Source organism: Hydractinia symbiolongicarpus, chromosome 3, assembly GCF_029227915.1.
Source record: "Hydractinia symbiolongicarpus strain clone_291-10 chromosome 3, HSymV2.1, whole genome shotgun sequence".
In the NCBI taxonomy this organism is placed as follows: domain Eukaryota; kingdom Metazoa; phylum Cnidaria; class Hydrozoa; order Anthoathecata; family Hydractiniidae; genus Hydractinia; species Hydractinia symbiolongicarpus.
In genome coordinates, this window is record NC_079877.1 from 29,902,577 (window position 1) to 29,922,270 (window position 19,694).

Genomic DNA, 19,694 nt, shown 5'->3' on the forward strand with positions numbered 1-19,694 from the left:
CATATGAATATGTTGATTCATTCGATAGGTTTAATGAAACTAAGCTTCCGTCGAAGGATGATTTTTATAGCAAGTTGAACATGAGTGGTATCAGTGATGCTGACTATGTGCATGCCCAAAATGTATAGAAAGACATGAAAGTTGAAAATATGGGTGTTTATCATGATATATATCTCAAGACTGATGTGCTGCTTCTGAGTGATGTGTTTGAGACCTTCAGGGAAACATGCTTGAGAAACTACGATCTAGACCCGGCTCACTTTTACACTGCTCCGGGATTAGCCTGGAGGGCGTGTTTGAAAAAGACCAAGGTTAGTCTAGATTTATTGTCGGATATGGTCATGGTCCTGTTCATTGAGAGGGGTATCAGGGGTGGATTGTGTAAGGCTGTCCACCGCTACGCCAAAGCCAACAATAAGTATATGGGGGACAAGTACAACATATCGGAGAGGAAGGAGATGGATAGCTATCTCCAGTACCTCGATGCAAAAAATTTGCACGGCTGGGCCATGATTCAGAAGCTACCGACTGGAGGGTTTGAGTGGGTTGACACCGGTAAACTTTCGCACTTCACACCTGAACTGATTTCGCAATTAGCTGTGGAAAACAGTGAAGAGGGGTACATCCTTGAGGTCGATGTGAGCTATCCACAGGAGCTTCACGATTCTCATAACGATCTTCCTTTCATGCCTAGGAGGAAGGTTATCAATGGGGTCGAGAAGCTGACACTGTGTCTTTCAGACAAGAAGAACTATGTGATTCATATCCGTGCGCTTGCTCAAGCTGTGAATCACAGTCTTGTTCTGGATAAGGTTCATAGGGTCTTGAGATTTGATCAGAGTGCGTGGTTGAAACCGTACATCGATTTTAACACCAATTTGCGTACAAAATCAACGAATGACTTCGAGAAAGATTTTTTCAAGCTGATGAATAATTCGGTCTTTGGTAAAACTATGGAAAACCAGCGTAAGCAAAAGGATATACGTTTGGCTACCAAGAAAGAACAATATGAGAAGCTGGTGATGAAGCCCAACTTCAAGGGTAGCACGTGGTTCTCGAAAACACTGATGGGCATAGAGATGTCCAAGATCAAGATCAAACTGAATAAGCCAATCTACCTGGGACTGGCAATTCTCGACTTGTCCAAGATAGTTATGTATGAGTTCCACTATGATTAATAATGATGTAAAGCTTTGCTACATGGATACAGATTCATTCGTTTATCATATCAAAACCGGCGACTTTTACCAAGATATCGCCGACGATGTAGCTTTGAGATTTGACACATCAGGGTACGATAAGAAAGATGGTAGACCTCTACCATTAGGTTTGAATAAAAAGATCATTGGGCTGATGAAGGACGAGTTAGGTGGCAAGGTAATGACGGAGTTTGAATTTCTGCCGTTGACTTAACGGGTATGATCCATGATTTGACGTAAAATGGTAAAGTGCTAACGGATTTTATGGACTCTTCTATCGTTGATTTAACGGGTATGATCCATGATTTTACATAAAATGGTAAAGTGCTAACGGATTTGCACCAACATCGGCATTTCCCTATCTCTGAGTGATTGTCCCAATGAAACGTTCTTACAGTCATGTTCAACATATTTCTTGATAATTGCATAAGTTTTAACATTTAACCCACAAGAGTAAAATTTTCGGCGTTTCATTTTTGTACTCACGCAATGTGAACTTGTCAAAGTTTACTTGTCAACGGACAGACTTAGGACTTCGAATCTTAGGTTAATTGGTTAGAGCAAAAACCTTCCTGCTAATGTCAGTATAAGCCATTTTTGGTTTACTTGAACTTTTTTGGGACCGGGACTTTATACCTAAAAAAGTAGGCAGGATGGCCGAGCGGTCTAAGGCGCTGGTTATAGGCACCAGTCACTTCGGTAGCGCGTAAAAACGTTTATATTTCCGCTTAACTATTTCGCCTAGAAAAATGCGCGAACGTTTAAAAAGGATGTTTCACAAGTTTCGATTGCATGCAGGACGGGATCGCTAAAATTGCTTGACTGTGCAGGTAATTCCGCCCAAAATCAGGCAAAACTCTCTAAATTGATGAAAAGTCACGAGATGAATACACTTGCAATGGAATGTGCAGAGTTGGTTGGGTATCAACGTATTATTTTGCGTCACTTACTTATTTAAATTTTTCATATATTTCGGTCATTTTTACATGTCATCTAGTGCTTAAATACGCGTAAATACTATTTTCTCTGCACGCTCGTCCACATTATGTAATTGAAAAACCGGGCAGGATGGCCGAGCGGTCTAAGGCGCTGGTTTAAGGCACCAGTCACTTCGGTGGCGCAAGTTCGAATCTCGCTCCTGTCATCTTATATCGCATGACTGGAAATGTCCTGTGGCAGAGAATATTGATTACGCTTAAAAACTTCGTCCCCAGAAAGACGCAAATTTTAGAAAAAGTATAATTAACAAGTCTTTGTCGCATTGGAGAAAAATGTCACTTTTACCACTTGAATTTGCGGAAAATTTCGTTTATTTTCCGAAACAGAGATCTAAAGCGCTTAAACGACAGAAGATTTTGATTTACAGCTTGTTAAGAGTGATTGTCCGAATGAAACGTTCTTACAGTCATGTTCAACATATTTCTTGATAGTTGCATAATTTTCAACATTTAACCCACAAGAGTATAATTTTCGGCGTTTCATTATTGTACCCACGCAATGTGAACTTGTCAAAGTTTACTTGTCAACGGAGAGACTTAGGACTTCGGATCTTAGGTTAATTGGTTAAAGCAAAAACCTTCCTGCTAATGTCAGAATAAGCCATTTTTGGTTTACTTGAACTTTTTTAGGACGGGGATTTTATATCTTAAAAAGAAGGCAGGATGGCCGAGCGGTCTAAGGCTCTGGTTATAGGCACCAGTCACTTTGGTGGCGCGAGTTCGAATCTCGCTCCTGTCAACTAATCATACATGTCTGAAAAGTACGTCGGACAAACATTTTTATTTTCGCTTAACTATTTTGCCTAGAAAAATTCGCGAACGTTTAAAAAGGATGTATCACAAGTTTCGCTTGCATGCAGGACGGGATCGCTAAAACTGGTTGACTGTGCAGGTAATTCCGCCCACAATCAGGCAAAACTCTCTTAATTGATGAAAAGTCACGGGACGAATGCACTTGCATTGGAATGTGCAGAGCTGGTTGGGTATCAACGTATTATTTTGCGTCACTTACTTATTTGAATTTTTCATACATTTCGGTCATGTTTACATGTCATCTAGTGCTTAATACGCGTAAATACTATTTTCTCTGCACGCTCGTCGACATTATGTATTTGAAAAACCGGGCAGGATGGCCGAGCGGTCTAAGCGCTGGTTTAAGGCACCAGTCACTTCGGTGGCGCGAGTTCGAATCTCGCTCCTGTCATCTTATATCGCATGACCGGAAATGTCCTCGGACAGAGAATATTGTTTACGCTTAAAAACTTCGTCCCCAGAAAGACGCAAATTTTAGAAAAAGTAAAATTAACAATTCTTTGTCGCATTTGGGAAAAATATCACTTGTGCCACTTGATTTGGCGGCAAATTTTGTTTATTTTTCGAAACAGAGATCTAAAGCGTTTAAACGACAGGAGATTTGGATTTACAGCTTGTTAAGAGCGATAATCCGAATGAAACGGTCTTACAGTCATGTTCAACATTTTTCTTGATAATTGCATAATTTTTACCATTTTACTCACAAGAGTATAATTTTCGGCGTTTCATTATTGTACCCACGCAATGTGAACTTGTCAAAGTTTACTTGTCAAGGGACAGACTTAGGACTTCGGATCTTAGGTTAATTGGTTAGAGCAAAAACCTTCCTGCTAATGTCAGAATAAGCCATTTTTGGTTTACTTGAACTTTTTTGGGACGGGGATTTTATATCTTAAAAAGAAGGCAGGATGGCCGAGCGGTATAAGGCGCTGGTTTTAGGCACCAGTCACTTCGGTGTCGCGAGTTCGAATCTCGCTCCTGTCAACTAATCATACATGTCTGAAAAGTACGTCGGACAAACGTTTTTATTTCCGCTTAACTATTTTGCCTAGAAAAATCCGCGAACATTTAAAAAGGATGTATTACAAGTTTCGCTTGCATGCAGGACGGGATCGCTAAAACTGCTTGACTGTGCAGGTATTTCCGCCCACAATCAGGCAAAACTCTTTAAAATGATAAAAAGTCACGGGACGAATACACTTGCCATGGAATGTGCAGAGCTGGTTGGGTATCAACGTATTATTTTGCGTCACTTAATTATTTGAATTTTTCATACATTTCTGTCATTTTTGCATGTCATCTAGTGCTTAAATACGCGTAAATACTATTTTCTCCGCACGCTCGTCGACATTATGTATTTGAAAAACCGGGCAGAATGGCCGGGCGGTCTAAGGCGCTGGTTTAAGGCACCAGTCACTTCGGTGGCGCGAGTTTGAATCTCGCTCCTGTCATCTTTTATCGCATGACCGGAAATGTCCTCGGACAGAGAATATTGATTACGCTTAAAAACTTCGTCCCCAGAAAGACGCAAATTTAAAAAAAGTATAATCAACAAGTCTTTGTCGCATTGGGGAAAAGTGTCACTTGTACCACTTGATTTTGCGGAAAATTTCGTTTATTTTTCGAAACAGAGATCTAAAGCGTTTAAACGACAGGAGATTTGGATTTACAGCTTGTTAAGAGCGATAGTCCGAATGAAACGTTCTTACAGTCATGTTCAATATTTTTCTTGATAATTGCATAATTTTTAACATTTTACTCACAAGAGTATAATTTTCGGCGTTTCATTATTGTACCCACGCAATGTGAACTTGTCAAAGTTTACTTGTCAAGGGACAGACTTAAGACTTCGAATCTTATGTTAATTGGTTAGCGCAAAAACCTTCCTGCTAATGTCAGCATAAGCCATTTTTGGTTTACTTGAACTTTTTTTGGACGGGGACTTTATATCTTAAAAAGTAGGCAGGATGGCCGAGCGGTCTAAGGCGCTGGTTTTAGGCACCAGTCACTTTGGTGGCGCGAGTTCGAATCTCGCTCCTGTCAACTAATCATACATGTCTGAAAATTACGTCGGACAAACATTTTTATTTTCGCTTAACTATTTTGCCTAGAAAAATGCGCGAACGTTTAAAAGGGATGTATCACAAGTTTCGCTTGCATGCAGGACGGGATCGCTAAAACTGCTTGACTGTGCAGGTATTTTCGCCCACAATCAGGCAAAACTCTCTAAAATGATAAAAAGCCACGGGACGAATACACTTGCCATGGAATGTGCAGAGCTGGTTGGGTATCAACGTATTATTTTGCGTCACTTAATTATTTGAATTTTTCATACATTTCTGTCATTTTTGCATGTCATCTAGTGCTTAAATACGCGTAAATACTATTTTCTCCGCACGCTCGTCGACATTATGTATTTGAAAAATCGGGCAGAATGGCCGGGCGGTCTAAGGCGCTGGTTTAAGGCACCAGTCACTTCGGTGGCGCGAGTTTGAATCTCGCTCCTGTCATCTTTTATCGCATGACCGGAAATGTCCTCGGACAGAGAATATTGATTACGCTTAAAAACTTCGTCCCCAGAAAGACGCAAATTTAAAAAAAGTATAATCAACAAGTCTTTGTCGCATTGGGGAAAAGTGTCACTTGTACCACTTGATTTTGTGGAAAATTTCGTTTATTTTTCGAAACAGAGATCTAAAGCGTTTAAACGACAGGAGATTTGGATTTGCAGCTTGTTAAGAGCGATAGTCCGAATGAAACGTTCTTACAGTCATGTTCAACATTTTTCTTGATAATTGCATAATTTTTAACATTTTACTCACAAGAGTATAATTTTCGGCGTTTCATTATTGTACCCACGCAATGTGAACTTGTCAAAGTTTACTTGTCAAGGGACAGACTTAAGACTTCGAATCTTATGTTAATTGGTTAGAGCAAAAACCTTCCTGCTAATGTCAGCATAAGCCATTTTTGGTTTACTTGAACTTTTTTTGGACGGGGACTTTATATCTTAAAAAGTAGGCAGGATGGCCGAGCGGTCTAAGGCGCTGGTTTTAGGCACCAGTCACTTTGGTGGCGCGAGTTCGAATCTCGCTCCTGTCAACTAATCCTACATGTCTGAAAATTACGTCGGACAAACGTTTTTATTTCCACTTAACTATTTTGCCTAGAAAAATCCGCGAACGTTTAAAAAGGATGTATCACAAGTTTCGCTTGCATGCAGGACGGGATCGCTAAAACTGCTTGACTGTGCAGGTATTTCCGCCCACAATCAGGCAAAACTCTCTAAAATGATAAAAAGTCACGGGACGAATACACTTGCCATGGAATGTGCAGAGCTGGTTGGGTATCAACGTATTATTTTGCGTCACTTACTTATTTGAATTTTTCATACATTTCTGTCATTTTTGCATGTCATCTAGTGCTTAAATACGCGTAAATACTATTTTCTCTGCACGCTCGTCGACATTATGTATTTGAAAAACCGGGCAGGATGGTCGAGCGGTCTAAGGCGCTGGTTTGAGGCACCAGTCACTTCGGTGGCGCGAGTTCGAATCTCGCTCCTGTCATCTTTTATCGCATGACCGGAAATGTCCTCGGACAGAGAATATTGATTACGCTTAAAAACTTCTTCCCCAGAAAGACGCAAATTTAAAAAAAGTATAATCAACAAGTCTTTGTCGCATTTGGGAAAAATATCACTTGTACCACTTGATTTGGCGGCAAATTTTGTTTATTTTTCGAAACAGAGATCTAAAGCGTTTAAACGACAGGAGATTTGGATTTACAGCTTGTTAAGAGCGATAGTCCGAATGAAACGGTCTTTGAAGGAAATAAAAAACTCGTTCTTCAAGAAATCGTTATCGTCAAAGGATCAAAAATCTGTCTGGAATACTATTCATCGTATTCTGAGCAATCAAAAAACACGAATCAAACACGATCCTTCAGAAATGAATGAATATTTTAGCAATCTAGCAGCAAACCTAACTGGGAAATCAAACGTCGAGTCTACATTACCAGATGTTATCAAAACTACTGAAAACGAACAATCGTTCAAAATTCAACATACTACTTACAATGAAATAAATAAAATACTAAAAAACCTCAAGAATGACTGCTCCAGTGGTCATGACAATATTCCAATACGATTTATCAAGCCAGTATCAGAATTCATAACATCCCCTCTGGTCCATATTATTAACAATTGCATCAACAAAGAAATATTTCCCCAGCAATGGAAGATTGCTCGTGTTTGCCCAATACCAAAGATCGACACACCAATTAGCACAAAGGACTATCGTCCAATCTCAGTACTGCCAGTATTGTCAAAAATCTACGAGAGAGTAATCTTATCTCAGTTATGTGAATTCATCGAAAGTAATCAACTTTACAATGAAACACAATCCGGTTTTCGCAAAGGTCATACGACTACCACATTGATGCTTAAGCTTCGTGACGACATAAAAAAAGCAATGGCGAAAAGTGAAGTGACACTCTCTATCCTCATCGATTACTCCAATGCTTTCGACACGATTGATCACAAAAATCTGCTGCTGAAACTACGTGATATGAATTTTTCATTTCGTGCTTTAAAGATATTATCAAGTTATCTGAAAGATAGGAAACAATACGTTCAAATTGAAGACAAAATTTCATCTTTAAAATCATTGTTTTACGGTGTACCATAGGGTAGCATACTTGGCCCTGTCCTGTTTAACCTCTACGTCATCGAGTTATCAAATCAAATCAACTCCGCCAGTATCCAATATGCTGATGATACAACATTATATAAACACTGCAAAGTCAGAGATCTATTTCAATCAATCAAAGATATGGAAAAGGATGTAGATAACCTTCTAGCTTGGTCAAAAGAAAACAATCTCTTGTTCAACAGTGACAAGCTTAAGTTAATCATATTCCATTCTAAGCGACTTAGAGCATTTGATTCTGACCGAAGCTATCTTTAACGTTGTGCTGGTATGTCAATCGAGCAGGAAGAAAATGTTAAGTTACTTGGCATTCAATTCGATCACAATCTATCATGGACCTGCCATATAAACAATGTTATAAAATCCTCGCACTCAACACTACGTGCTCTACGAAAGTTTAGTCGTTTCACACCTTTCCATGTACGCAAAACCTTGGCGGAAACGTTGATCTTATCAAGGATAAGTTACGGTAAGGTTGTCTTCTCGCAAATACCTGATTATCTGATATGTCGGCTACAAAAGATCCAAAACATGGCTGTTGGTTACGTTCTCCGCCGTTATGCTAATCTGCAAGAAGTCACGAATCTAAAATGGCTTCCCGTAAAAGAACATATTGAATTCAGTATAAGTAAACTTGTACACAAATCGAGAATTGATAACAACCATCCAAGCTATCTAAACGTAGAGTTTGTTGTACCAACACAAAATTTGAGATCTTCTACGAAGGAGCCTCTTGTTAAAAATGTTGGAAATGGCACTTTTCAAAACCAAGCACGGTGTTACGATGAAATCCCGGATAGTATAAAAATTATTGAAACTCTAGAAAAATTTACTAAAGAAGCAAAACAGTTTTATCTAAATAAGGCAGTCGCTAGAGTCTTGTCTGTTTGAATTCTGTTCGCCGAAGTTTGGGTGCAAATATTCTATCGACCTGTTCATAATCTACCCTTACTCATTTTCAGCTTGTGTTTACTTTTGCCTTTTCTCCTTTTGCGACTAGCCAAGTATATATATGAAATATTTTTTTTTTTTTTTTTTTTTTTCATAATTCAATTAGTTTATTTTATATTTTCTTACTTCCAAGGCCATTTATCGTTTTCTCTGGGTTTTTTTTTTTCTAGTTACTCCTATCTAGGTTGATTCCAATATCGTCTCTATTTATCTTGTCGATTCGAGTGTTTCAATTTCTTTCGAGCCTTTCAAGTTTATTTTTAATTTTGCTTTTCATCGCGGTTTTTATAATGTATATATATAAAAAGATAATATTTTTTTTGAACAATTATTTATTCTTTATTTATAGTTTATTTATATTTTCCTTACTTTCAAGGCCATTTATCGTTTTCTCTGCTTTTTGTCTAGTTACAATTTAGGTTGATTCCATATATCGTTTCTTATTTCTCGTCGATTCGAGCGTTTCAATTTGTTTCAAGCCTTTTCAGTTTTTCTCATCGCGGTTTTCTTTTTTATTTAATGTATATAAAAAAATTTATTTTTTGAACACTTATTTATTCTTAATCTATAATTTTTTTTCATTTTTATATTTCATTTTAGGGAGAAGAACAATTTTGTACAAAATTGAACCCAAATAAATGTTAATAAGAATAATAATAATAATACAGTCATGTTCAACATTTTTCCTGATAATTGCATAATTTTTACCATTTTACTCACAAGAGTATAATTTTCAGCGTTTCATTATTGTACCCACGCAATGTGAACTTGTCAAAGTTTACTTGTCAAGGGACAGACTTAGGACTTCGGATCTTAGGTTAATTGGTTAGAGCAAAAACCTTCCTGCTAAGGTCAGAATAAGCCATTTTTGGTTTACTTGAACTTTTTTGGGACGGGGATTTTATATCTTAAAAAGAAGGCAGGATGGCCGAGCGGTCTAACGCGCTGGTTTTAGGCACCAGTCACTTCGGTGTCGCGAGTTCGAATCTCGCTCCTGTCAACTAATCATACATGTCTGAAAAGTACGTCGGACAAACGATTTTATTTCCGCTTAACTATTTTGCCTAGAAAAATCCGCGAACGTTTAAAAAGGATGTATCACAAGTTTCGCTTGCATGCAGGACGGGATCGCTAAAACTGCTTGACTGTGCAGGTATTTCCGCCCACAATCAGGCAAAACTCTCTTAATAGATAAAAAGTCACGGGACGAATACACTTGCAATGGAATGTGCAGAGCTGGTTGGGTATCAACGTATTATTTTGCGTCACTTACTTATTTGAATTTTTCATACATTTCTGTCATTTTTGCATGTCATCTAGTGCTTAAATACGCGTAAATACTATTTTCTCTGCACGCTCGTCGACATTATGTATTTGAAAAACCGGGCAGGATGGCCGAGCGGTCTAAGGCGCTGGTTTAAGGCACCAGTCACTTCGGTGGCGCGAGTTCGAATCTCGCTCCTGTCATTTTTTATCGCATGACCGGAAATGTCCTCGGACAGATAATATTGATTACACTTAAAAACTTCGTCCCCAGAAAGACGCAAATTTAAAAAAAGTATAATCAACAAGTCTTTGTCACATTGGGGAAATGTGTCACTTGTACCACTTGATTTTGCGGAAAATTTCGTTTATTTTTTAAAACAGAGATCTAAAGCGTTTAAACGACAGGAGATTTGGATTTACAGCTTGTTAAGAGCGATAGTCCGAATGAAACGTTCTTACAGTCATGTTCAACATTTTTCTTGATAATTGCTTAATTTTTAACATTCAACCCACAAGAGTATAATTTTCGGCGTTTCATTATTGTACCCACGCAATGTGAACTTGTCAAAGCTTACTTGTCAAGGGACAGACTTAGGACTTCGGATCTTAGGTTAATTAGTTAGAGCAAAACCCTTCCTGCTAATGTCAGAATAAGCCATTTTTGGTTTAATTGAACTGTTTTGGGACGGGGATTTTATATCTTAAAAATAAGGCAGGATGGCCGAGCGGTCTAAGGCGCTGGTTTTAGGTACCAGTCACTTCGGTGGCACGAGTTCGAATCTCGCACCTGTCAACTAATCATACATGTCTGAAAAGTACGTCGGACAAACGTTTTTATTTCCGCTTAACTATTTTGCCTAGAAAAATCCGCGAACGTTTAAAAAGGATGTATCACAAGTTTCGCTTGCATGCAGGACGATGTCGCTAAAACTGCTTGACTGTGCAGGTATTTCCGCCCACAATCAGGCAAAACTCTCTAAATAGATAAAAAGTCACGGGACGAATACACTTGCAATGGAATGTGCAGAGCTGGTTGGGTATCAACGTATTATTTTGCGTCACTTACTTATTTGAATTTTTCATACATTTCTGTCATTTTTGCATGTCATCTAGTGCTTAAATACGCGTAAATACTATTTTCTCTGCACGCTCGTCGACATTATGTATTTGAAAAACCGGGCAGGATGGCCGAGCGGTCTAAGGCGCTGGTTTAAGGCACCAGTCACTTCGGTGGCGCGAGTTTGAATCTCGCTCCTGTCATTTTTTATCGCATAACCGGAAATGTCCTCGGACAGAGAATATTGATTACGCTTAAAAACTTCGTCCCCAGAAAGACGCAAATTTAAAAAAAGTATAATCAACAAGTCTTTGTCGCATTGGGGAAAAAAGTCACTTGTACCACTTGATTTTGCGGAAAATTTCGTTTATTTTTCGAAACAGAGATCTAAAGCGTTTAAACGACAGGAGATTTGGATTTACAGCTTGTTAAGAGCGATAGTCCGAATGAAACGTTCTTACAGTCATGTTCAATATTTTTCTTGATAATTGCATAATTTTTAACATTTTACTCACAAGAGTATAATTTTCGGCGTTTCATTATTGTACCCACGCAATGTGAACTTGTCAAAGTTTACTTGTCAAGGGACAGACTTAAGACTTCGAATCTTATGTTAATTGGTTAGCGCAAAAACCTTCCTGCTAATGTCAGCATAAGCCATTTTTGGTTTACTTGAACTTTTTTTGGACGGGGACTTTATATCTTAAAAAGTAGGCAGGATGGCCGAGCGGTCTAAGGCGCTGGTTTTAGGCACCAGTCACTTTGGTGGCGCGAGTTCGAATCTCGCTCCTGTCAACTAATCATACATGTCTGAAAATTACGTCGGACAAACATTTTTATTTTCGCTTAACTATTTTGCCTAGAAAAATGCGCGAACGTTTAAAAGGGATGTATCACAAGTTTCGCTTGCATGCAGGACGGGATCGCTAAAACTGCTTGACTGTGCAGGTATTTTCGCCCACAATCAGGCAAAACTCTCTAAAATGATAAAAAGTCACGGGACGAATACACTTGCCATGGAATGTGCAGAGCTGGTTGGGTATCAACGTATTATTTTGCGTCACTTAATTATTTGAATTTTTCATACATTTCTGTCATTTTTGCATGTCATCTAGTGCTTAAATACGCGTAAATACTATTTTCTCCGCACGCTCGTCGACATTATGTATTTGAAAAATCGGGCAGAATGGCCGGGCGGTCTAAGGCGCTGGTTTAAGGCACCAGTCACTTCGGTGGCGCGAGTTTGAATCTCGCTCCTGTCATCTTTTAACGCATGACCGGAAATGTCCTCGGACAGAGAATATTGATTACGCTTAAAAACTTCGTCCCCAGAAAGACGCAAATTTAAAAAAAGTATAATCAACAAGTCTTTGTCGCATTGGGGAAAAGTGTCACTTGTACCACTTGATTTTGTGGAAAATTTCGTTTATTTTTCGAAACAGAGATCTAAAGCGTTTAAACGACAGGAGATTTGGATTTACAGCTTGTTAAGAGCGATAGTCCGAATGAAACGTTCTTACAGTCATGTTCAATATTTTTCTTGATAATTGCATAATTTTTAACATTTTACTCACAAGAGTATAATTTTCGGCGTTTCATTATTGTACCCACGCAATGTGAACTTGTCAAAGTTTACTTGTCAAGGGACAGACTTAAGACTTCGAATCTTATGTTAATTGGTTAGAGCAAAAACCTTCCTGCTAATGTCAGCATAAGCCATTTTTGGTTTACTTGAACTTTTTTTGGACGGGGACTTTATATCTTAAAAAGTAGGCAGGATGGCCGAGCGGTCTAAGGCGCTGGTTTTAGGCACCAGTCACTTTGGTGGCGCGAGTTCGAATCTCGCTCCTGTCAACTAATCCTACATGTCTGAAAATTACGTCGGACAAACGTTTTTATTTCCGCTTAACTATTTTGCCTAGAAAAATCCGCGAACGTTTAAAAAGGATGTATCACAAGTTTCGCTTGCATGCAGGACGGGATCGCTAAAACTGCTTGACTGTGCAGGTATTTCCGCCCACAATCAGGCAAAACTCTCTAAAATGATAAAAAGTCACGGGACGAATACACTTGCCATGGAATGTGCAGAGCTGGTTGGGTATCAACGTATTATTTTGCGTCACTTACTTATTTGAATTTTTCATACATTTCTGTCATTTTTGCATGTCATCTAGTGCTTAAATACGCGTAAATACTATTTTCTCTGCACGCTCGTCGACATTATGTATTTGAAAAACCGGGCAGGATGGTCGAGCGGTCTAAGGCGCTGGTTTGAGGCACCAGTCACTTCGGTGGCGCGAGTTCGAATCTCGCTCCTGTCATCTTTTATCGCATGACCGGAAATGTCCTCGGACAGAGAATATTGATTACGCTTAAAAACTTCTTCCCCAGAAAGACGCAAATTTAAAAAAAGTATAATCAACAAGTCTTTGTCGCATTTGGGAAAAATATCACTTGTACCACTTGATTTGGCGGCAAATTTTGTTTATTTTTCGAAACAGAGATCTAAAGCGTTTAAACGACAGGAGATTTGGATTTACAGCTTGTTAAGAGCGATAGTCCGAATGAAACGGTCTTTGAAGGAAATAAAAAACTCGTTCTTCAAGAAATCGTTATCGTCAAAGGATCAAAAATCTGTCTGGAATACTATTCATCGTATTCTGAGCAATCAAAAAACACGAATCAAACACGATCCTTCAGAAATGAATGAATATTTTAGCAATCTAGCAGCAAACCTAACTGGGAAATCAAACGTCGAGTCTACATTACCAGATGTTATCAAAACTACTGAAAACGAACAATCGTTCAAAATTCAACATACTACTTACAATGAAATAAATAAAATACTAAAAAACCTCAAGAATGACTGCTCCAGTGGTCATGACAATATTCCAATACGATTTATCAAGCCAGTATCAGAATTCATAACATCCCCTCTGGTCCATATTATTAACAATTGCATCAACAAAGAAATATTTCCCCAGCAATGGAAGATTGCTCGTGTTTGCCCAATACCAAAGATCGACACACCAATTAGCACAAAGGACTATCGTCCAATCTCAGTACTGCCAGTATTGTCAAAAATCTACGAGAGAGTAATCTTATCTCAGTTATGTGAATTCATCGAAAGTAATCAACTTTACAATGAAACACAATCCGGTTTTCGCAAAGGTCATACGACTACCACATTGATGCTTAAGCTTCGTGACGACATAAAAAAAGCAATGGCGAAAAGTGAAGTGACACTCTCTATCCTCATCGATTACTCCAATGCTTTCGACACGATTGATCACAAAAATCTGCTGCTGAAACTACGTGATATGAATTTTTCATTTCGTGCTTTAAAGATATTATCAAGTTATCTGAAAGATAGGAAACAATACGTTCAAATTGAAGACAAAATTTCATCTTTAAAATCATTGTTTTACGGTGTACCATAGGGTAGCATACTTGGCCCTGTCCTGTTTAACCTCTACGTCATCGAGTTATCAAATCAAATCAACTCCGCCAGTATCCAATATGCTGATGATACAACATTATATAAACACTGCAAAGTCAGAGATCTATTTCAATCAATCAAAGATATGGAAAAGGATGTAGATAACCTTCTAGCTTGGTCAAAAGAAAACAATCTCTTGTTCAACAGTGACAAGCTTAAGTTAATCATATTCCATTCTAAGCGACTTAGAGCATTTGATTCTGACCGAAGCTATCTTTAACGTTGTGCTGGTATGTCAATCGAGCAGGAAGAAAATGTTAAGTTACTTGGCATTCAATTCGATCACAATCTATCATGGACCTGCCATATAAACAATGTTATAAAATCCTCGCACTCAACACTACGTGCTCTACGAAAGTTTAGTCGTTTCACACCTTTCCATGTACGCAAAACCTTGGCGGAAACGTTGATCTTATCAAGGATAAGTTACGGTAAGGTTGTCTTCTCGCAAATACCTGATTATCTGATATGTCGGCTACAAAAGATCCAAAACATGGCTGTTGGTTACGTTCTCCGCCGTTATGCTAATCTGCAAGAAGTCACGAATCTAAAATGGCTTCCCGTAAAAGAACATATTGAATTCAGTATAAGTAAACTTGTACACAAATCGAGAATTGATAACAACCATCCAAGCTATCTAAACGTAGAGTTTGTTGTACCAACACGAAATTTGAGATCTTCTACGAAGGAGCCTCTTGTTAAAAATGTTGGAAATGGCACTTTTCAAAACCAAGCACGGTGTTACGATGAAATCCCGGATAGTATAAAAATTATTGAAACTCTAGAAAAATTTACTAAAGAAGCAAAACAGTTTTATCTAAATAAGGCAGTCGCTAGAGTCTTGTCTGTTTGAATTCTGTTCGCCGAAGTTTGGGTGCAAATATTCTATCGACCTGTTCATAATCTACCCTTACTCATTTTCAGCTTGTGTTTACTTTTGCCTTTTCTCCTTTTGCGACTAGCCAAGTATATATATGAAATATTTTTTTTTTTTTTTTTTTTTTTTTCATAATTCAATTAGTTTATTTTATATTTTCTTACTTCCAAGGCCATTTATCGTTTTCTCTGGGTTTTTTTTTTTCTAGTTACTCCTATCTAGGTTGATTCCAATATCGTCTCTATTTATCTTGTCGATTCGAGTGTTTCAATTTCTTTCGAGCCTTTCAAGTTTATTTTTAATTTTGCTTTTCATCGCGGTTTTTATAATGTATATATATAAAAAGATAATATTTTTTTTGAACAATTATTTATTCTTTATTTATAGTTTATTTATATTTTCCTTACTTTCAAGGCCATTTATCGTTTTCTCTGCTTTTTGTCTAGTTACAATTTAGGTTGATTCCATATATCGTTTCTTATTTCTCGTCGATTCGAGCGTTTCAATTTCTTTCAAGCCTTTTCAGTTTTTCTCATCGCGGTTTTCTTTTTTATTTAATGTATATAAAAAAATTTATTTTTTGAACACTTATTTATTCTTAATCTATAATTTTTTTTCATTTTTATATTTCATTTTAGGGAGAAGAACAATTTTGTACAAAATTGAACCCAAATAAATGTTAATAAGAATAATAATAATAATACAGTCATGTTCAACATTTTTCCTGATAATTGCATAATTTTTACCATTTTACTCACAAGAGTATAATTTTCAGCGTTTCATTATTGTACCCACGCAATGTGAACTTGTCAAAGTTTACTTGTCAAGGGACAGACTTAGGACTTCGGATCTTAGGTTAATTGGTTAGAGCAAAAACCTTCCTGCTAAGGTCAGAATAAGCCATTTTTGGTTTACTTGAACTTTTTTGGGACGGGGATTTTATATCTTAAAAAGAAGGCAGGATGGCCGAGCGGTCTAACGCGCTGGTTTTAGGCACCAGTCACTTCGGTGTCGCGAGTTCGAATCTCGCTCCTGTCAACTAATCATACATGTCTGAAAAGTACGTCGGACAAACGATTTTATTTCCGCTTAACTATTTTGCCTAGAAAAATCCGCGAACGTTTAAAAAGGATGTATCACAAGTTTCGCTTGCATGCAGGACGGGATCGCTAAAACTGCTTGACTGTGCAGGTATTTCCGCCCACAATCAGGCAAAACTCTCTTAATAGATAAAAAGTCACGGGACGAATACACTTGCAATGGAATGTGCAGAGCTGGTTGGGTATCAACGTATTATTTTGCGTCACTTACTTATTTGAATTTTTCATACATTTCTGTCATTTTTGCATGTCATCTAGTGCTTAAATACGCGTAAATACTATTTTCTCTGCACGCTCGTCGACATTATGTATTTGAAAAACCGGGCAGGATGGCCGAGCGGTCTAAGGCGCTGGTTTAAGGCACCAGTCACTTCGGTGGCGCGAGTTCGAATCTCGCTCCTGTCATTTTTTATCGCATGACCGGAAATGTCCTCGGACAGATAATATTGATTACGCTTAAAAACTTCGTCCCCAGAAAGACGCAAATTTAAAAAAAGTATAATCAACAAGTCTTTGTCACATTGGGGAAATGTGTCACTTGTACCACTTGATTTTGCGGAAAATTTCGTTTATTTTTTAAAACAGAGATCTAAAGCGTTTAAACGACAGGAGATTTGGATTTACAGCTTGTTAAGAGCGATAGTCCGAATGAAACGTTCTTACAGTCATGTTCAACATTTTTCTTGATAATTGCTTAATTTTTAACATTCAACCCACAAGAGTATAATTTTCGGCGTTTCATTATTGTACCCACGCAATGTGAACTTGTCAAAGCTTACTTTTCAAGGGACAGACTTAGGACTTCGGATCTTAGGTTAATTAGTTAGAGCAAAACCCTTCCTGCTAATGTCAGAATAAGCCATTTTTGGTTTAATTGAACTGTTTTGGGACGGGGATTTTATATCTTAAAAATAAGGCAGGATGGCCGAGCGGTCTAAGGCGCTGGTTTTAGGTACCAGTCACTTCGGTGGCACGAGTTCGAATCTCGCACCTGTCAACTAATCATACATGTCTGAAAAGTACGTCGGACAAACGTTTTTATTTCCGCTTAACTATTTTGCCTAGAAAAATCCGCGAACGTTTAAAAAGGATGTATCACAAGTTTCGCTTGCATGCAGGACGATGTCGCTAAAACTGCTTGACTGTGCAGGTATTTCCGCCCACAATCAGGCAAAACTCTCTAAATAGATAAAAAGTCACGGGACGAATACACTTGCAATGGAATGTGCAGAGCTGGTTGGGTATCAACGTATTATTTTGCGTCACTTACTTATTTGAATTTTTCATACATTTCTGTCATTTTTGCATGTCATCTAGTGCTTAAATACGCGTAAATACTATTTTCTCTGCATGCTCGTCGACATTATGTATTTGAAAAACCGGGCAGGATGGCCGAGCGGTCTAAGGCGCTGGTTTAAGGCACCAGTCACTTCGGTGGCGCGAGTTTGAATCTCGCTCCTGTCATTTTTTATCGCATAACCGGAAATGTCCTCGGACAGAGAATATTGATTACGCTTAAAAACTTCGTCCCCAGAAAGACGCAAATTTAAAAAAAGTATAATCAACAAGTCTTTGTCGCATTGGGGAAAAAAGTCACTTGTACCACTTGATTTTGCGGAACATTTCGTTTATTTTACAAAACAGAGATCTAAAGCGTTTAAACGACAGGAGATTTGGATTTACAGCTTGTTAAGCGCGATTGTCCGAATGAAACGGTCTTACAGTCATGTTCAACATTTTTCTTGATAATTGCATAATTTTTAACATTTTACTCACAAGAGTATAATTTTCGGCGTTTCATTATTGTACCCACGCAATGTGAACTTGTCAAAGTTTACTTGTCAACGGACAGACTTAGGACTTCGGATCTTAGGTTAATTGGTTAGAGCAAAAACCTTCCTGCTAATGTCAGCATAAGCCATTTTTGGTTTACTTGAACTTTTTTGGGACGGGGACTTTATATCTTAAAAAGTAGGCAGGATGACCGAGCGGTCTAAGGCGCTGGTTTTAGGCACCAGTCACTTTGGTGGCGCGAGTTCAAATCTCGCTCCTGTCATCTTATATCGTATGACCGGAAATGTCCTCGGACAGAGAATATTGATTACGCGTAAAAATTTCGTCCCCAGAAAGACGCAAATTTTAGAAAAAGTAAAATTAACAAGTTTTTGTCGCATTGGGAAGAAATGTCGCTTGTACCACTTGATTTTGCGGAACATTTCGTTTATTTTACGAAACAGAGATCTAAAGCGTTTAAACGACAGGAGATTTGGATTTACAGCTTGTTAAGAGCGATTGTCCGAATGAAACGGTCTTACAGTCATGTTCAACATTTTTCTTGATAATTGCATAATTTTTAACATTTTACTCACAAGAGTATAATTTTCGGCGTTTCATTATTGTACCCACGCAATGTGAACTTGTCAAAGTTTACTTGTCAAGGGACAGACTTAGGACTTCGGATCTTAGGTTAATTGGTTAGAGCAAAAACCTTCCTGCTAATGTCAGAATAAGCCATTTTTGGTTTAATTGAACTTTTTTGGGACGGGGATTTTATATCTTAAAAAGTAGGCAGGATGGCCAAGCGGTCTAAGGCGCTGGTTTTAGGCACCAGTCACTTCGGTGGCGCAAGTTCGATTCTCGCTCCTGTCAACTAATCATACATGTCTGAAAAGTACGTCAGACAAAAGTTTTTATCTCCGCTTAACTATTTTGCCTAGAAAAATGCGCGAACGTTTAAAAAGGATGTTATATAAGTTTCGCTTCCATGCAGGACGGGATCGCTTAAACTGCTTGACTTTGCAGGTAATTCCGCCCACAATCAGGCAAAACTCTCTAAATTGATGAAAAGTCACGGGACGAATACACTTGCAATGGAATGTGCAGAGCTGGTTGGGTATCAATGTATTATTTTGCGTCACTTACTTATTTGAATTTTTCATACATATCGGTCATTTTTACATGTCATCTAGTGCTTAAATACGCGTAAATAATATTTTTTCTGCAGCTCGTCCACATTACGTATTTGAAAAACCGGCAGGATGGCCGAGCGGTCTAAGGGGCTGGTTTAAGGCACCAGTCACTTCTGTGGCGCGAGTTCGAATCTCGCTCTTGTCATCTTATATCGCATGACCGGAAATGTCCTCGGACAGAGAATATTGATTACGCTTAAAAACTTCGTCCCCAGAAGGACGCAAATTTTAGAAAAAGTATAATTAACAAGTTTTT

The 19,694-nt window shown here is 38.2% G+C and overlaps 19 non-coding genes across 19 annotated transcripts; all 19 read left to right on the forward strand.

The window, feature by feature from the left end:
* The first annotated feature begins 2,261 nt into the window (after positions 1-2,261).
* On the forward strand, positions 2,262-2,343 carry Trnal-aag (transfer RNA leucine (anticodon AAG)). Its single transcript has one exon. It is a non-coding gene; the product is annotated as a tRNA-Leu (tRNA).
* A 511-nt stretch (positions 2,344-2,854) lies between these two features.
* On the forward strand, positions 2,855-2,936 carry Trnal-uag (transfer RNA leucine (anticodon UAG)). The gene has a single exon. It is a non-coding gene; the product is annotated as a tRNA-Leu (tRNA).
* A 384-nt stretch (positions 2,937-3,320) lies between these two features.
* Trnal-aag (transfer RNA leucine (anticodon AAG)) lies at positions 3,321-3,401 on the forward strand. The gene has a single exon. It is a non-coding gene; the product is annotated as a tRNA-Leu (tRNA).
* A 511-nt stretch (positions 3,402-3,912) lies between these two features.
* On the forward strand, positions 3,913-3,994 carry Trnal-uag (transfer RNA leucine (anticodon UAG)). The gene has a single exon. It is a non-coding gene; the product is annotated as a tRNA-Leu (tRNA).
* A 977-nt stretch (positions 3,995-4,971) lies between these two features.
* Trnal-uag (transfer RNA leucine (anticodon UAG)) lies at positions 4,972-5,053 on the forward strand. The gene has a single exon. It is a non-coding gene; the product is annotated as a tRNA-Leu (tRNA).
* A 977-nt stretch (positions 5,054-6,030) lies between these two features.
* Positions 6,031-6,112, forward strand: Trnal-uag (transfer RNA leucine (anticodon UAG)). Its single transcript has one exon. It is a non-coding gene; the product is annotated as a tRNA-Leu (tRNA).
* Positions 6,113-6,497: 385 nt separating this feature from the next.
* Trnal-gag (transfer RNA leucine (anticodon GAG)) lies at positions 6,498-6,579 on the forward strand. The gene has a single exon. It is a non-coding gene; the product is annotated as a tRNA-Leu (tRNA).
* A 3,009-nt stretch (positions 6,580-9,588) lies between these two features.
* On the forward strand, positions 9,589-9,670 carry Trnal-uag (transfer RNA leucine (anticodon UAG)). Its single transcript has one exon. It is a non-coding gene; the product is annotated as a tRNA-Leu (tRNA).
* A 385-nt stretch (positions 9,671-10,055) lies between these two features.
* On the forward strand, positions 10,056-10,137 carry Trnal-aag (transfer RNA leucine (anticodon AAG)). Its single transcript has one exon. It is a non-coding gene; the product is annotated as a tRNA-Leu (tRNA).
* A 977-nt stretch (positions 10,138-11,114) lies between these two features.
* On the forward strand, positions 11,115-11,196 carry Trnal-aag (transfer RNA leucine (anticodon AAG)). Its single transcript has one exon. It is a non-coding gene; the product is annotated as a tRNA-Leu (tRNA).
* A 510-nt stretch (positions 11,197-11,706) lies between these two features.
* On the forward strand, positions 11,707-11,788 carry Trnal-uag (transfer RNA leucine (anticodon UAG)). The gene has a single exon. It is a non-coding gene; the product is annotated as a tRNA-Leu (tRNA).
* A 977-nt stretch (positions 11,789-12,765) lies between these two features.
* Trnal-uag (transfer RNA leucine (anticodon UAG)) lies at positions 12,766-12,847 on the forward strand. Its single transcript has one exon. It is a non-coding gene; the product is annotated as a tRNA-Leu (tRNA).
* A 385-nt stretch (positions 12,848-13,232) lies between these two features.
* Trnal-gag (transfer RNA leucine (anticodon GAG)) lies at positions 13,233-13,314 on the forward strand. The gene has a single exon. It is a non-coding gene; the product is annotated as a tRNA-Leu (tRNA).
* Positions 13,315-16,325: 3,011 nt separating this feature from the next.
* Positions 16,326-16,407, forward strand: Trnal-uag (transfer RNA leucine (anticodon UAG)). The gene has a single exon. It is a non-coding gene; the product is annotated as a tRNA-Leu (tRNA).
* Positions 16,408-16,792: 385 nt separating this feature from the next.
* On the forward strand, positions 16,793-16,874 carry Trnal-aag (transfer RNA leucine (anticodon AAG)). Its single transcript has one exon. It is a non-coding gene; the product is annotated as a tRNA-Leu (tRNA).
* Positions 16,875-17,851: 977 nt separating this feature from the next.
* Positions 17,852-17,933, forward strand: Trnal-aag (transfer RNA leucine (anticodon AAG)). The gene has a single exon. It is a non-coding gene; the product is annotated as a tRNA-Leu (tRNA).
* A 510-nt stretch (positions 17,934-18,443) lies between these two features.
* On the forward strand, positions 18,444-18,525 carry Trnal-uag (transfer RNA leucine (anticodon UAG)). Its single transcript has one exon. It is a non-coding gene; the product is annotated as a tRNA-Leu (tRNA).
* A 511-nt stretch (positions 18,526-19,036) lies between these two features.
* On the forward strand, positions 19,037-19,118 carry Trnal-uag (transfer RNA leucine (anticodon UAG)). The gene has a single exon. It is a non-coding gene; the product is annotated as a tRNA-Leu (tRNA).
* A 383-nt stretch (positions 19,119-19,501) lies between these two features.
* Positions 19,502-19,583, forward strand: Trnal-aag (transfer RNA leucine (anticodon AAG)). The gene has a single exon. It is a non-coding gene; the product is annotated as a tRNA-Leu (tRNA).
* The last annotated feature ends 111 nt before the right edge of the window (positions 19,584-19,694 follow it).